A 14388-nucleotide genomic window follows, 5' to 3' on the forward strand; every position below is an offset into this window, starting at 1 on the left:
AGAAAACAATGGGAATAAAACAATATGCAGTAACAGGCAATCAAGGAGGGCTAGTCTAACAACAGCATTCTTTATCCAAAGGACTGTATTCTTCTGATTGTAATGAGGTAGCAATAGATGACATAGTGTGGAGCGTATTCCCAGATGCTGGCTGGGGGGAAGAAAGGAGTGAACCAAAATATCTTCAAAGACTCATTGGGCCCTTGTTATTGGATAGGGGGATAGAGGCAGAAGAACATGATGTTGAAGAGCTTTGTGCTTAGATATTTGGGTTGCAGTCTCTATTCTACTTCTTGCTGGCTTATAATTCGGGGCAAGTTACTACTTGAGACTCAGTTCCCTCATTTAGGATCGGGCTGTTGGCAGCATTTTACCCAACACTGAATGTAAAGTTCTAGTACTGTGCTGCCCACCACATAGAAAGCACTCAGTAAATGCTAGCTATTATTATTAGTGGTGGTGAATTGTGCTCAGAAAAAAAAGGATAAAAATAGTAAGAAAAGAAAGCAAGGATTTCAGCTTCTAGAAGTAGCTGTTGATAAGGGACAAAGTCTCCTCCTTGCCCCTGGCAGCTTCCAGGAACAATATCTTGGAAGGGCTAGCAGGTCTTGGATTCTGACTCATTGCTATGGGTCCTCGGAACACAGCAAGGGAAGCTGGGGATGCCAATGGCTAGTGTGAAGATGGGGTAGAAGACATGTCTTTATATGATATCAGGAGGCTGGGCTCCAGTTACCAGAGCATTGATAATGGGAATATCCTCTGAGTACAAAGGAGAGAGCAGGAAAAAAAAAAAGCTGGAGATGCCAAAGAAAGTGATTTCTCATGTCACAATTTTTGGCTAGGGCAGCCAGTTAATATCAAATCTTGCCGGGGTTGGTGGAGGACCAGAGGTGGGAGGAGGGAGCAGTAGAACCTAGGTAAAGGTTATTGTAGTGCTATGCAACAAAAAACATGGATTGAGCACATACTAGTGCAAGAAGCTGTAAAGTGAAAGAACTAAACACAAATAGGTAGCTGCAAAGTAGGAACAATGAGGTTCAGCAACAAGATACGTGGCCACTGAAACTCATAATCGATACAGTGACTTCCTTCAGATATGAAAGACCAGTGATGCAAGATGACTTAGCAATTGAAGTAGCTTCCTATGGACCTCCAAATGGAAATAATGCCAGTAGATGTGATCTTGAAAGATGCATTATAAGACCTGCAGATTTACTTTAGAAAACACCAGTTAATATTTCTATACCTATTCTTTCTAATAAGTTCCTTAAATGTCCCCCAGTTGCACATGACTCTCCTCACTGAGTATTCCCTCATCTTTATTTCAGTAGAAGTCACAGTTATTGGATATACCACATGATTGGTCCATGCTTCTTTGCCAGATTTCTCTCCTCTTCCAATTCAGAGCTTCGTGGCTTCTCTGTGGGTCTAAAATGACACTCCAATCTCACTGCAGTATTATAAGGCATAATATTAATAGATATAAACATCTAAACATTCTCAAGAGACAAAGTGTGATTTTGCTTAAATGCTAAGAATAGAGATAAACAATCCCATGTCACGTTAGATGAGCAATGAAATCTATTCCTGTTTAAGGAAAACAGCCTCTAATACTAAGGCTGTCCTCACTAGAGAATCATTAAAACTGCTTTAAGAAGAGAAGTTATGCCTCCTCCTGTCCTATACTTCTTCTTGATTTCTGTTGCTCAAGTTCTAATGGATGACAATGATGAAACTGGCTATACCTTGGTATGAACTTGGAAATCAGCTAAGGAAGGGGTTGATTTGAGATGAGAAGAAGAAAAGAAAATAATGTTTGTTCTTCAAAATAAAATTGGACTTTTTAATAGAAATAACCGAAGCTAAACTTTTTCTGAATTGAAACAAGATGTTTGATGTTACACATTACAACTGGTAAACAGCAGTTAAGGCAGAAAACCAACCCAGGAAGCTAGAAGGCATGAGTGCAGCTACACTCTGGGCTGAAGGGACCCTGTTGTGCTCCAGCCCGTGAAAGGAGCCTCTTGGCCTCCTCTGTGTGGGGAGGACACTGATGGAAACAATGAGTTAGAGGGTGGGCAGCCTGATGAAAGAGTTGACTCCAAGAACCAGACTGTCCAACTTAGGGGCCTGCATCCAAGATTTCTCAGGTCCTATTTCAGGCAGGAACTCTTCACTCTCTGCTGATAGTGCTTTGGTCTTCAAACACTTCCGTTGAGAAGAGCAAGGAGGGGACAGGGTTGCTCCACAGAGCTACACCGACTACGTGAGATTTTTATGGCAAGAGGCACCTGGAGCCCAGGAGATGTAGAAAGCAAAGAAGGCAAATCCACCCCAGAGAAATCTCCTAAGGAACATGGCCACTGCCAGGTGGCCCAAAGGACCCAGTAGTCCCTCCATGGTGGAGGAAGCCTGGATGCTATCTCATAGAATTTTCTGTGAATTCTGAAGTTTCCCTCTCTGGGTATAGGGCTGCTTCTTGGATGTTTTCCCTAAGGCTTCAGTTCAAGTTTGCTTCTATTTTTTGTCTTCTTGGTCCGGCTGTCTTTGAAGTTAAAGGCACTCTCGTTTAACTTCTTTTGAGAAAACGTCACTGGATGAGAAGTTAGGAACCCACAGAGTTAGCCCACTTTTAGGAAATGTAGATCCGTTTAGATAGAAATTGGTAGAAATCCACATCTACCCACTTATTCCTACCAAATTGCTTTCGATCTATTTCCCCAAACCAAATTTGTTTATGGCGGCCTTGAAGTACATCTTTCAAATCCCCAGATATCACATTTCAGAAGGCAAGCTCTGTGGTTCCCTAACCATCAGACTAAAACCATCATTGGAAAAGTCTTAAAATCACTTCAGGCTAAACTCAGTGGGAATCCCAATACTGGCATGGACACTAAAAGCATTTGATTCTCATCCCTGCTCTGTGATCAGAAATGTGGTTCTCAAACCCAAAGTGGATCTGACTCACTTTAAACTAGAGCCAATTGTTGACTAGTCGTTCCAAATAATAACAGAACAAATAAATAACTCCCCAAAGGGTGCCAATTCCTGGAGCAACACGCATCAAAGAGGTCTGCTAGTCCTACAGTGCGGCAGGCCCACTCCCCTGGGTCCCAGAACAGCTCACAAGTTTCCTTGGCTCCTGGGACGAGCTAAGGGGTTAGATCAGACCTGGGTGGGACCAGGCAGCTGTGTCTTCCCGGGGAGACTTTTACCCCTGGACATATGGAAGGGCCCTCTAGGGTAAGAATGAAAGGCAATGTGTACTCAGCTTGGCCTTGAATTGGCACACAGCAAATTCCTCAGGATTATTCATTCCCATCCAAACAACACATCCTTTGCTGGGACAAAGATTTCTGTTTATTTGTTTGCTTCATGGGATATTTGTTTGTCTGCATTTTTCCAGTTCCTGCTCTTTAATGAGAATCCATAAGATTAATTTACTTAGCTTTTTTTATGATTCCAATTTACCCATATCAAGCTAAATAAATTGAATTTCCATCTTAATTGGCTCATTTAGTAGAAACAAATGCATATGTTAACATGCATATAGCTGTTGGAAATATTTCATGCATCAATTATAATGCTGATAAAAAGCAGGACATTCAATTATGCATATAACTTTTTAAAAATTACATCAGAAAACAACGAAGGTATATGAAAGTGCTAATAGTGGTACCGATTTTGAGGATTATGAATGAGTTTTTTTGAAAAATTTGAATATCTTGTACCATGAACACATATTTTTCTAGAATGAAAAAAAAAACCTATGCGTTTCTTTGCTATATTTGTGTTCTCCCAATAACAAACATGATAATAAAAAAAAATTCATTATTTTTCACATGGTTACAATTAATCAACCTTTTCATAAGTTTGACATGCATTGAGCTACAGTTGAGACTCTGCATATTCCCAGAGACATTATTCAATAATGAAATGTATATTGTAAATAAGAAGAGAGGATGGAAAGAAAGGCCTTATTTTATTTTTTCAAGACTTAAGCACATATACCTGTTAAAAAAATCTAATAAACTATCTGCTTTCTTTTCTATAGCAGCTTCAGGCTTCTCATTCAAACCCCTTGGAACATATCTAAAGAAATGCATTGCACACAGAAGGCAATACTTTTTTGTAATAATATTTTTTGAAGAATTAAGTTGACCCTTGAAATCAGGTCCTTCCAAGTTGCAAGATATTTTCTAAGCCAAAGATCTGATGTTCTTATGCTCGTAAATGAAGGCCACTTTATGTTAAAACCTCAGAGATGATTCTGCTCTTGTGAACAATGACCCCACGTCTAGATGTTGAAAATGCTGCATTCTCAGCAAATAAGAAAGGCCATTATGAAAATATTGTTCTAAATTTTTGTTTGGTTTCTGCTATAGTTTGGACGTTTATCCCTCCAAATCTCTTGTTGAGATCTGATCCCCAATGTTGGAGGTAGGCCTAAGGGAAGGTGTTTGGGTCAGTGGAGGCAGATCCCTCATGAACAAATTAATGTCCTCCTGGTGGGGAAGGGGGTGAGTGAGTTCTCACCCCATTACTTCCCATGAGAGCTGGTTGTTCAAAAACACCCAACACCCCTCCCCGCCACCTTTGCTTCCTCTCTCACTATGTGATGGTGGCTCCCTTTCACCTCTGCCATGAATGGAAGAGCCCAAGGCCTTCACCAGATGCCCAGTCTTGAACCATCCAGCCAGCAGAATCGTGAGCCAAATAAAACTCTATTTTTTCTTATAAATTACTCAGCCTCAGGTATCTGTTTGTAGGCAACACAAAACGGACTAAGACAGTTTCCATCTGTTCTAGCCTGAGTGAAGATTTTCTCTGTTACCTAAAATTGTTACCAAGATATGTTCCTTATTGATTAAACTTGGGCTCTGAGGCAATAAGCCCTGGCTCTTTCTCTAGGCAGACCAATGTCTTTGGGAAAGTCACATAGATCTGTACTCTCCCCCATTATAGTATGGAAGCAGACACTCAAATGGAGTAATAGATGTTAAAACCCTAAAGGGAATACTCTAATGCTAAGAAAACATATTATAGAATATCCTTTTCATATTAAGAATGATGCCTCCTAAACACTTTTCACTAGCTTTTATGGCAAGTTAGGTGAGCAACATTTGGGTCACTAAAGCACTGGCAAGGAGGTGGCCCAAGTGCCACACCTGGCTGGGAGCCTTTATGCCTAAGAAAGCTTCAGTCAATTCAATAGTAAATCAGGTGGTGTCTACAACTTTCTTTCATAAATAATCAAACTTTGTAAATATTAGTTGGACAGGAAGATATAAGCATGTGCAGCTTTTTCATGTAGCACAAACCATTACTACCAATGACCATCATAGTTTTTTATGAAGCTGTGGATATTATGATTAGACAGTTCTGATCCCTGTCCTGCTCCCTCCGATTTGTTGACCTACTAAACTATTGCAGCTTGCTCCTCAAAGTGTGGTCCCCAAGCCAGCAGCACTGCTGTGACCTGGGAGCTCGGTAGAAATGCAGACTCTGAGAGTCCACTGGAGACCTACTCAGCCAGAATCTGCATTTTGGCAGGATCCCCGGCAACTGGTATGCACATTACACTTCTAGAAGCACAGCTATCCTGGAACACAGTGCTGCAAGCCAATTGTTAAGGCCTAATTTAAGGAGAATAACCAATTGAAAAATGTGGTACGTATCCTTTAAGATGCTTGAGAAGCAACTGTAATGTAGCATTTAGTAAAAGAAGTCGTGACTGTTTAAATTAGCCTTATTTAGGATTGCCTTCTCACTTTTTTTTTACTATGACTCAGATTTCCTTTTCTTCATTCCTGTCACACATCTTTCCTCCTCCTCGCTCCATCAAGTCAAACTTACCTTCAGGCATCTTAGGCAATCTCTAAGTGTCCTGAGAAAATGACAATGACAGCAGCAGAATTGGGAAAGAAGAAAGGCAGAAGTTGTCCCACTGACTTTATTCATATCAGTTCGTGTTTCTCATAACAGTTTACGGTTTATAAATGTTGCATCATGATCATTTACCTTTACCACCAACCTCTGAGGTGGGCGAAGCAGGTAACATCATCATTTCTAACTGAGGGCTGAAAAACCAAAGATTTCAGGAGATTCAGTGACACATTCAGCAACCCACACCAAAAATCAGGCAGAACCACAGAAAAGTGCTGGTTCCTGAATCAGAAACTTAACTCCTCCCTCTGGACTGAAACCTCCGTTAGCAGGGGTCAGAGAGGACACGGCTGTAAGCATCACTAAGATCAGCAGTGAGGTGGCTGCACCTTCCATGGGAGTCCCTGGTATGCAAAATGCTCTCCTAGACCTTGTGAGAAAGGTCAAGGTCAAACAGTCTGGATTGGCAACTTTATATGCCACACCCCCCAGGCCTTGAGCATAATCACACGTTCTGTGTGTTTCTTTTCAGGAAAAAAAAAAAAAAAGAGTTTTCAATTTGCATTTAGAAAGAAGAGACAGATAGTCTTAGAGTGTGGAGAAGAGAGGTCTTTTAAGAAGCAGGAAGCTTCACCTAGGTCTCTGCTTGTATCTTTACTGGAGAAGCCAACTGGGCATGAGAATAAGAGAGGACTTGCATTTGGTGCTGCTTCACCATAATCATCATTTTCATCATCCTCATCAAACACTTCCAGCAACCAGACTTTGGCGTTCAGTATTTCACATTTACTTGTTCAATCAATATGCACATGTCAATCCTAGAAGGTAAGTCTGTGCCCCCACGTTAGAGACAAGGAAACTGAAATGAGAAAGACCACAATATTTGCTCATGGTCACACAGCTAGTAAGAAGTGTAGCTAGTGGTTTATACTTTGATTGCTTTGACCTTGGAGCTCATCTATTGGGCTATTAGGGCTAAAGTTTCTAAGGGATCATCTGCATCCAGAGGCACTGTCAGCTGTCCAGGTACCTTGATTCCACCTCTTAAATCGGAACCTCTGAAGATGGGCCCCAGGCATGTGGCATATAGACATGAATCCAGTTAATCTGATCGATGTTGGAGACGGAACCACTGCTCTAGGTTGTTTGGCCTCTTACGGTATATACATTGGATTTTAGGTTTGATGTGAGAGGCAACTGGGAGATAAAATAAACTTATTAGCTAAAGAAAGAAATAACATTATATTAGAGAGGAGAAAACCCAAACTAGGAATTTTAAGACTTTTTTTTTTATCTATATGTCATTTGATGAGGCTACCTTAACTTCTATAAGCCTGAGTTTCTGTATCAATTTTTTAAAATCCTACTCAGTCTACCTGAGTTGTTATAAAAATATCATGGAAAAATAAATGTGAAAAATTCTGAAAAATAAAGGGCTTATACCTACATTGGGGTTATAATGAAAATAATACTTCAAGTGATCGATCTTGTAGCTTTGAATAATATGGTTTGTTAAACAAGGGGTAGGGGTTTCTCTCTCCATTCTGGAGGTAGCTTCAAGTCAGAAACCATGAAAAGTTTAAAGTGATCAAGGCAGACTATGATTAGGAAGACATTCCAGAAAACTGGCCAGCCTATACAACTTTGGGAATGAAGGAAGTGAAGGAGAGAGCTGGTGAGGCTTCTGGAGGTTTGAGGTTGAGAATGAGGGTGCTTGGGCTGAAACAGGAAATTGGCACCAGGTGATGTTTAGTAAGGCAAAGGGATTACTTGTAGAAGACAGACGGCCAAGGTGATTGGATCATGATGGGCAAAGAGAAAAGGTATTTTTGGCACATTCACCAGACATTTATTGGGCATCTCCAATGGTCCTATGCCAAATATTCTAGGGCTCCTGAGATGAATGAGAGGGGGTGGATATCAGGGGTGCATGGTGGGGTGGAGCTGGTATTAATGGTAAGTCATTATAAGAAAGGAAGAGCTGAAATTACTGCAAGGGGTGATGGGAAGGCTTAAAAGAAAATAGTAGGGGAGAAGTACAGCTCCACCTAGAGGGAGGATTTGCCTCGGAAACCTTTGGTTCTACCAAGTTCTGATTCATTTACAATTTCACTCAAATTCCATAGCTGGAGTAGAAGGATTTGCTTTCTTTCCCTCCATGTAGATGTTTTCACTGAAGGACAGTCACCTCATGTCTAGTATAAATTTTCCTGAAAAGGACATCTAGGGAGAAGTGCCATGCCTTTCAAATTATATTTATTCTAAATAAACTCAGACTAACTTCTTAAGAAGATATCACTTCCAAAAATTTTTTCTGCTCTATTATGTTGCAAATGTGAAACGAAAATCTGAAGGAATTTAGAGTTCAATTTCTCTTCCAGAATAAACCACATTAAAGCAACAACAACAAAAAAATAATGCTTTTGAAATAAATATTGAGTACCATTTAGTCTTTAGTACTTTCCACTTTGCTTTTTCTCATAAATATGTGATCCCATTGTTACTGGAACTGATTAGGACAAAAATTACACATATCTTACTCTAACGTATGTTGCAGTAATTAGTATTTTAATGTTCTTACATATACATCGGGTAGATCATAAGCTGGTGGAAGACATATTTATCTTCTCAGCCCCTATCACGCCACCTGACATGTAGTATGGCAGTCACTATCATAGAAGTCTGTTAAGGATAAAAATAAAATAACAAGTCCTTTACTTCAATCTCCTTCCCCAAATACAGTTGTGCCCAAATGATTCCCTTCAGTATTTATTTAAAAAAAAATAAAAATGTGAGTCTATAGCACAGTAGAGAGAATGGGGAGATTTGAGAGTTTTCCCAATGAAACTTGGAGTTGAAGCTCAAAGAAGAGTTGTGACAACATAGCAGTTTTAAGAAAGAGAAAGAGAGACAAAATTGATATATTTGGAAATGAACGTCCACATTTGGAAGTTAAGGGGGGGAAAGCAAAAAAATAAAAGATGGAAAAAAGTGGACAAAGATGTTGGAAAAAAATTAAGATAATAATATGAGAAAAGGAAGAAAAACATAAAGCCATTGGTTTGATGGAATGACCTGTAACTTTTAAAGCATTTTTTTCAGCAATAAATAGGTGGGGGTATAATGGATTTTCATTGTTTGAGATCTCCTTTAAATGCATGTCTAACAAAGAATTTCACAAGTTAGTACCACTTACCAAACACAAAGTGTTTAAAATTGTAAAACTGTGAATACCTATAGAAAAGAAACTATGTTGTATTTCTTAAATATGCTACATTGTCCAGCACAGTATTAGGCATCCAACATACACATAATAAATATTGTTAAATTGGCCATAGCAGGAAGAAGAATTGTATTGTTGGGGCAGGACCCAGAAGTGTGTGATGGAGGTGAGTAACTCTAGCTGTGCCCCTACATTGAAGTTGGGGAGCTGGGAGGAGAATTCGGTCAATATTAGTTGCAGCGATGAAAGTGTAAGCTGACGTTAGTTTAGACAGGGTCTGAATCAGAGAAAGGAAAAATCTGGTTGAGTAGGTAGAGAACTCAGTGGCGCTGAAAACAGATTTGAATGGACCAGGTCAGAAAAATGTCAAAATGTCAGCTAGCAAGGTCCAACCTTCCATGAATGCCAAGATATGGGCAGACATTCCTGAAATATGTGCAATTATATGAGGAGGGAATTGGGCAAGACATTCTCAGACCTGTTGGATGGGAAATAATAGCAACTGGATTAATAAAAAGGGAGAAATGAGAGTGAGGAGGGAGAAATCGGTAAGTGTAAACGTTGCAAGAAATGGGAACAAAGGGTTAGAGACACGGCAAGCTATTTGTGTTTTAAAATGATGTTTTGGTTGTCGCTAAGATCAAGTCTTAGAATCAAGATCCCAATTATCAGTTACAAGGATTCACTTCTTTCCATATTAATATACTGCAATAGATTTTTTGGTTATACTATGTATGAAGTTTAAAAATATAAGAATTCTGCTTTTAGAAAACTTACCATGACATTTTTTTTCTATTTGAGATGTCACTTTCTCTAAACCCACTAGGAAGATATGGCTCAAAAAATAAATCCCAGTAGAAGAAATTAATTTTTACTTCTCAAAATATCTTAAAGATGAATGATTCACTGTATTCCTTGCCTACCCTTAAGAAATAGGGATTTGTGAATGTGATCTACGTAATTAAATCCACATTATCATAATTATGATACCCCCAGATAATGTTCCATCATAGCCACCCTTTTAAGCCATTGCGCCAGAAGTTTTTACATCTTATTTACTAAATGCTAAAATAGGGAGGAAAAAAAGGCTTGTTATATTTTACAATCTTGAAATATTGTAGTGATACCATGAAAACTATGCCACATAGAAACTTGCTTGAAGTAGACGGGAAAATGGCCAGGAGGTGGAAACTTGAATTGGCCATAAACATCAAGAATGGAGGACAACTTTCCAAACTGAGGCCGTGACCCAAGTTCCACTCAAGCCAATTGATTCTGGATGGAAAAAAGCTGGTTCAGCTCACAAAAAGAAGGTCCATATCTGAATATTATTTTACCTCCCCTCCCAGGGCAATGAGATGGCCTTGTGCCAGGAGGAGACAAAAACTCTTTGATTATGCATTAGGATAGTAGCCAGAGGAGGAAACATTCCTCACCCATATGGAGAAGCCCAGCTCAGCATCACCAGCAAAGTGACAGAACAAAGGTTGGAGAGCTCTACTCAGCCTGATGCTCCGGAGCAAGCAGACCTTAACCTGAGCTGAGGCGCACTCAGGGGTAGAGTTCATCTGCACTCTGCTCACTCTGGGCAGTCTCAATTGGGACATCACCTTCAGGAGGGAAGTCAAGGACAACTTTGTTGATCACTACGTCACCAGATGAAAAAGCGTAAGTGTTTAGAGAACTGGAATTTATATCCTGAATTCTGACTTCGGGCCCTTAATCTACGGCCAACTTATAATACCATTTTGAACAAACCAGCTAAATTCAGTTTCCTGGGAAAACTTTGAATAGTAATAAAAACATCCGCATCAACGACAGCAATATAGTCAGAATTCACGTAAGAATGCCATGTAAGTGAGAAAGCGAGAGTATCCTCAAAGGGAAAGTAAACATTTAAACTTAAAATATTTTATTTCTAATATTGATTTTTTTGAAAAAAGCAATTAAACTATCCGGGGATCTTACTTCCCTCATGTTATTTTCAATAACCAGGTTTCGTGAAAATTCAAACAAAGCCATTGGCTTTACTGGAATGAAAAAAAAAAATGCCCATTAAAAAGAAATGCAGATCTTGCTACGTGTTGCTATGTGTGAAGGCCAAATAAGGCACATGGAAACTTTCAATAAATTACTAAATTTATTATTCCAAATCTCATGGAAAGAAGTGTAGGAAAACAGAGAATTACATAATACATATGCTATAGTAGACTCTATAGTTCAATATATTTTATTATTCTCATTCTTCATAATACCTCATTTAAAGTCAGATAATTAAAAAGTCATGTATCAACAGTAGTTGCATTTCTCTCGCAGCTCTAGCTTTGAGAACATAATACATTTGTATCCACGAGCAAACAGCTGGAACACAGCACCTAATGTGGCTATGTGCTTAAGGTGGGTTTTCCTTACAGAGGCTTTTCACTAAATGAGGGGAAAAATGTCCTAAAGAGAAGTGTGTGAGCAGTGGCAGAGGAACCTTCAATTTAAAGTACAATTAGAGAACTCAAAGCATAAAAGTTTCTTGAAGCGCAAAAGAATGTCATTAGGGTTTTTAAAAATAAAACCATTTTTTAAAATTTCATCTTCTAATTTAAATGAGAAAGTATAAATGTTGACAGTCTGAAATAACTCAAGTCCCAAAGGAGGAAAAAGGATAATATCCACTCTAATTTCCTTCGCATTTAACTAGATTATAAATGTTTTGAATGATTTGGTCTTTAAAGTGCATAACTTACTTACACAGGAGCATAATGAAGATGAAAAATACAAGCTTTTTTTTCTATATTAGGAGACTTCTCTTTTGTTTCACTCCCATTACCATTTAATATTTCTACATATCAATTCATTCCCAGATGATCAAGGCGCTAAAATGGACTCTGCTGTTTCAATTCCACACTTGCCTACGATGGTCAAATTGCTTCATTATGTTATTAGTTCAAAAGCTCTTTTTGGTAGTTTCTAAATCTCCTCCCAGGCCCTTCCCTTCAACGCGCGCGCGCGCGCGCACACACACACACACACACACACACACACACACACACACACCACCCCTTTCTCAAGCTGCTGATAACCCTTAAAATGAGAGGTGTTAAAAGACTAGAACTTTGATATTCCCTCACATTCTCTCCTCTTCCGCCCTGCCCCCTCACTACTATTTTCTCACTGTATCCCCAAACTTAGGAAGCAGCTCTTAACAGAGGCGGGGGTGAGTTAACAATAGAGTGTAAGTAAACTCTACGTGTGTTCTTGTGTTTGTGTGTGTGTGGTGCTGTATTACAGAGTAAGGTTGTGCGTGTATGTTAAGGAGAGAGGAAGTTTAAAGTTCCGTGTATTAAGTAAGGAAGAAGTTGAATACACGCCTCTCAAAAAACATTGCCTTAACTTGTTAGAAACAAGAACTCAGAAACTCTAAGTATCTGGCAAATTAGTAACCAATATAGCCTAGGTTTAAGTGGGTGAAATTAAAAGTTTAAGTGCCTGTATTCAGGGCAGTTCTTAAAATTAGCATTCAAATGAGAGATTGCATTCAAGGTGTGCCTTTTGTACTTTGGACTCAGCCATTTCTGGAACCATTCCTGGCTGTCAGGCAGGACAAGGAGTGCCAGCGAAGATGCTCAGTGTCAGCTAGCACTGGCAGGAACAAGCTCGCACATCTTACCTAGAAACGCCAGCCACAGTCATAAGCCCTGGGGCATTAAATCGGAGAATCAGAGAAAGGACGGGAAAAGGAGAAAGGCTTGTTCAGGCTGCCTTACTTTCTCTGTCTTCACCACCCAGCCGCAGACACACCTACCACAGCTCCAGGTTGTACAAAGAGCAAAGATGCACTGTTCAGCCCAGCCTGGCGTGTCGTCCAGCTGGTAGCCGGAACACCGTCCACACGCACGCTTGACATCACAAAAGCTTTTTTCCTTCCACTCGTCTAAGCACACCCTAACTAACCCGACGCGACTCCCCCAAAATATGCGTCCGTTTGCCTCCGGAGCAAGTCAGTTTCGGAAGCGGTCCTATCTGCAAAGACCGAGGCGGCGTCTCTCCCCTCTCCCCTCTCCCACCATCATCTGCGGGCACCGCAAAGTGGCCCAGGGTGGAGACTAACTCCGCGGGCGACCCCGCGGAGAATCGCACGTTCGCTCTCACTTACTTGGAGTTGCGGATGTCCTCCCCGGGGCTCGGGCTGTGTTTGTGGCGAGGGGCGAGGTCTGCAGCTGCGAGTCCAGGTACCGGCGGCTCCTGCCCGGGCGGCTGCGGCTCTCCCCGCCTTCCGGACCGATGACTCACTGGTCTCTTTCTTCCCCCCTCTCCACTTTGGGTTTTCCTGCGCTCTCGGGCTCTCTTGGCGGGATTTTTGGACTGGAAGGCGGGGAACCTGATCCTGCCTTTGACTCAATTAAGCCCTGACAGGGAGGGAACGGAAGGGAGGTGGAGAATGGGAGGGATGAGAGGAGCGGGCAGGGCGGACGCAGGCTGGGCGCGGGGGGAGAGCGCCCTGCACGCGAGAGCTGATTGGGAAGCTTATTAAAAGCAGAATACTCCGGGGGCAGTCCCTCCCCGCGGGGCAAGAAAACGGATTTGAACTAAGGGGCCAGGGGATGGAGCATTGTTTTGTTTTTCGCAGGCAGATGGACCATAATATTTCTTTTCCAAACTCTATGCATGCTCTAGTCTTCAGTTGGGTACATACTATCTTAAAAGGACAATTGATGGCATTTTAGATTACAGTTTGGGCCCCACGCAATTTTTAAAATTATATTCAGGATGAAAAGCAAGCTCTTCAAAAAGAACCTCTCCTTCCTCCCACAAACGCCCTCCCTACACACAGCTGCAGGTACCTCGGCTGTCAGCTCCATCTCACCTGCGCAGCATAAAATGTGCAAAGTACTTTTCCTCAATTGTCACGAAGAGTGACAGATGCCTGAAAGTTGCCAATTAAGTGCCATTTTCCTTTAGGGGGCTCTTTCCTTTTTTGGCTTCCTTCGTGTCTTTAGTGACCTATTTGGTGACATGCCTTTGACACCCAAGAATTTAGGGGATTCATCAATGTAGTTCAAACTCTGAGGTTTGTAAAACTCAAAGGCTGGGCTTCATGGCTTTCTGGAATTTCCATTTCATTCTATTAAGGAAAGACACTAAGGTAATATATGTAGGATGAAGTTGCACATAAATTAACATTAATGATATAGACGAGATAAAAGTATTGTGTAAAATATTAAGAAGTATAACACAAATTTAACCGAATATTTTGAAAATGTAAATTTTGAAAATTTTCTACC

The 14388-nt window shown here is 40.6% G+C and overlaps 1 protein-coding gene across 1 annotated transcript in view; it reads right to left on the reverse strand.

Moving 5' to 3' along the window:
* PTN (pleiotrophin) overlaps positions 1 to 13644 on the reverse strand; it is a 105803-nt gene extending 92159 nt beyond the window's left edge. The window contains exon 1 of the mRNA XM_012642785.1: positions 13260 to 13644. The gene's annotated coding sequence lies outside the window, so the exon portion shown is untranslated. The remainder of the gene's footprint in view (positions 1 to 13259) is intronic.
* Between the last annotated feature and the right edge of the window lie 744 nt (positions 13645 to 14388).

This window comes from Propithecus coquereli, unplaced genomic scaffold, assembly GCF_000956105.1.
Source record: "Propithecus coquereli isolate 6110/MARCELLA unplaced genomic scaffold, Pcoq_1.0 Scaffold186, whole genome shotgun sequence".
NCBI classification, from domain to species: domain Eukaryota; kingdom Metazoa; phylum Chordata; class Mammalia; order Primates; family Indriidae; genus Propithecus; species Propithecus coquereli.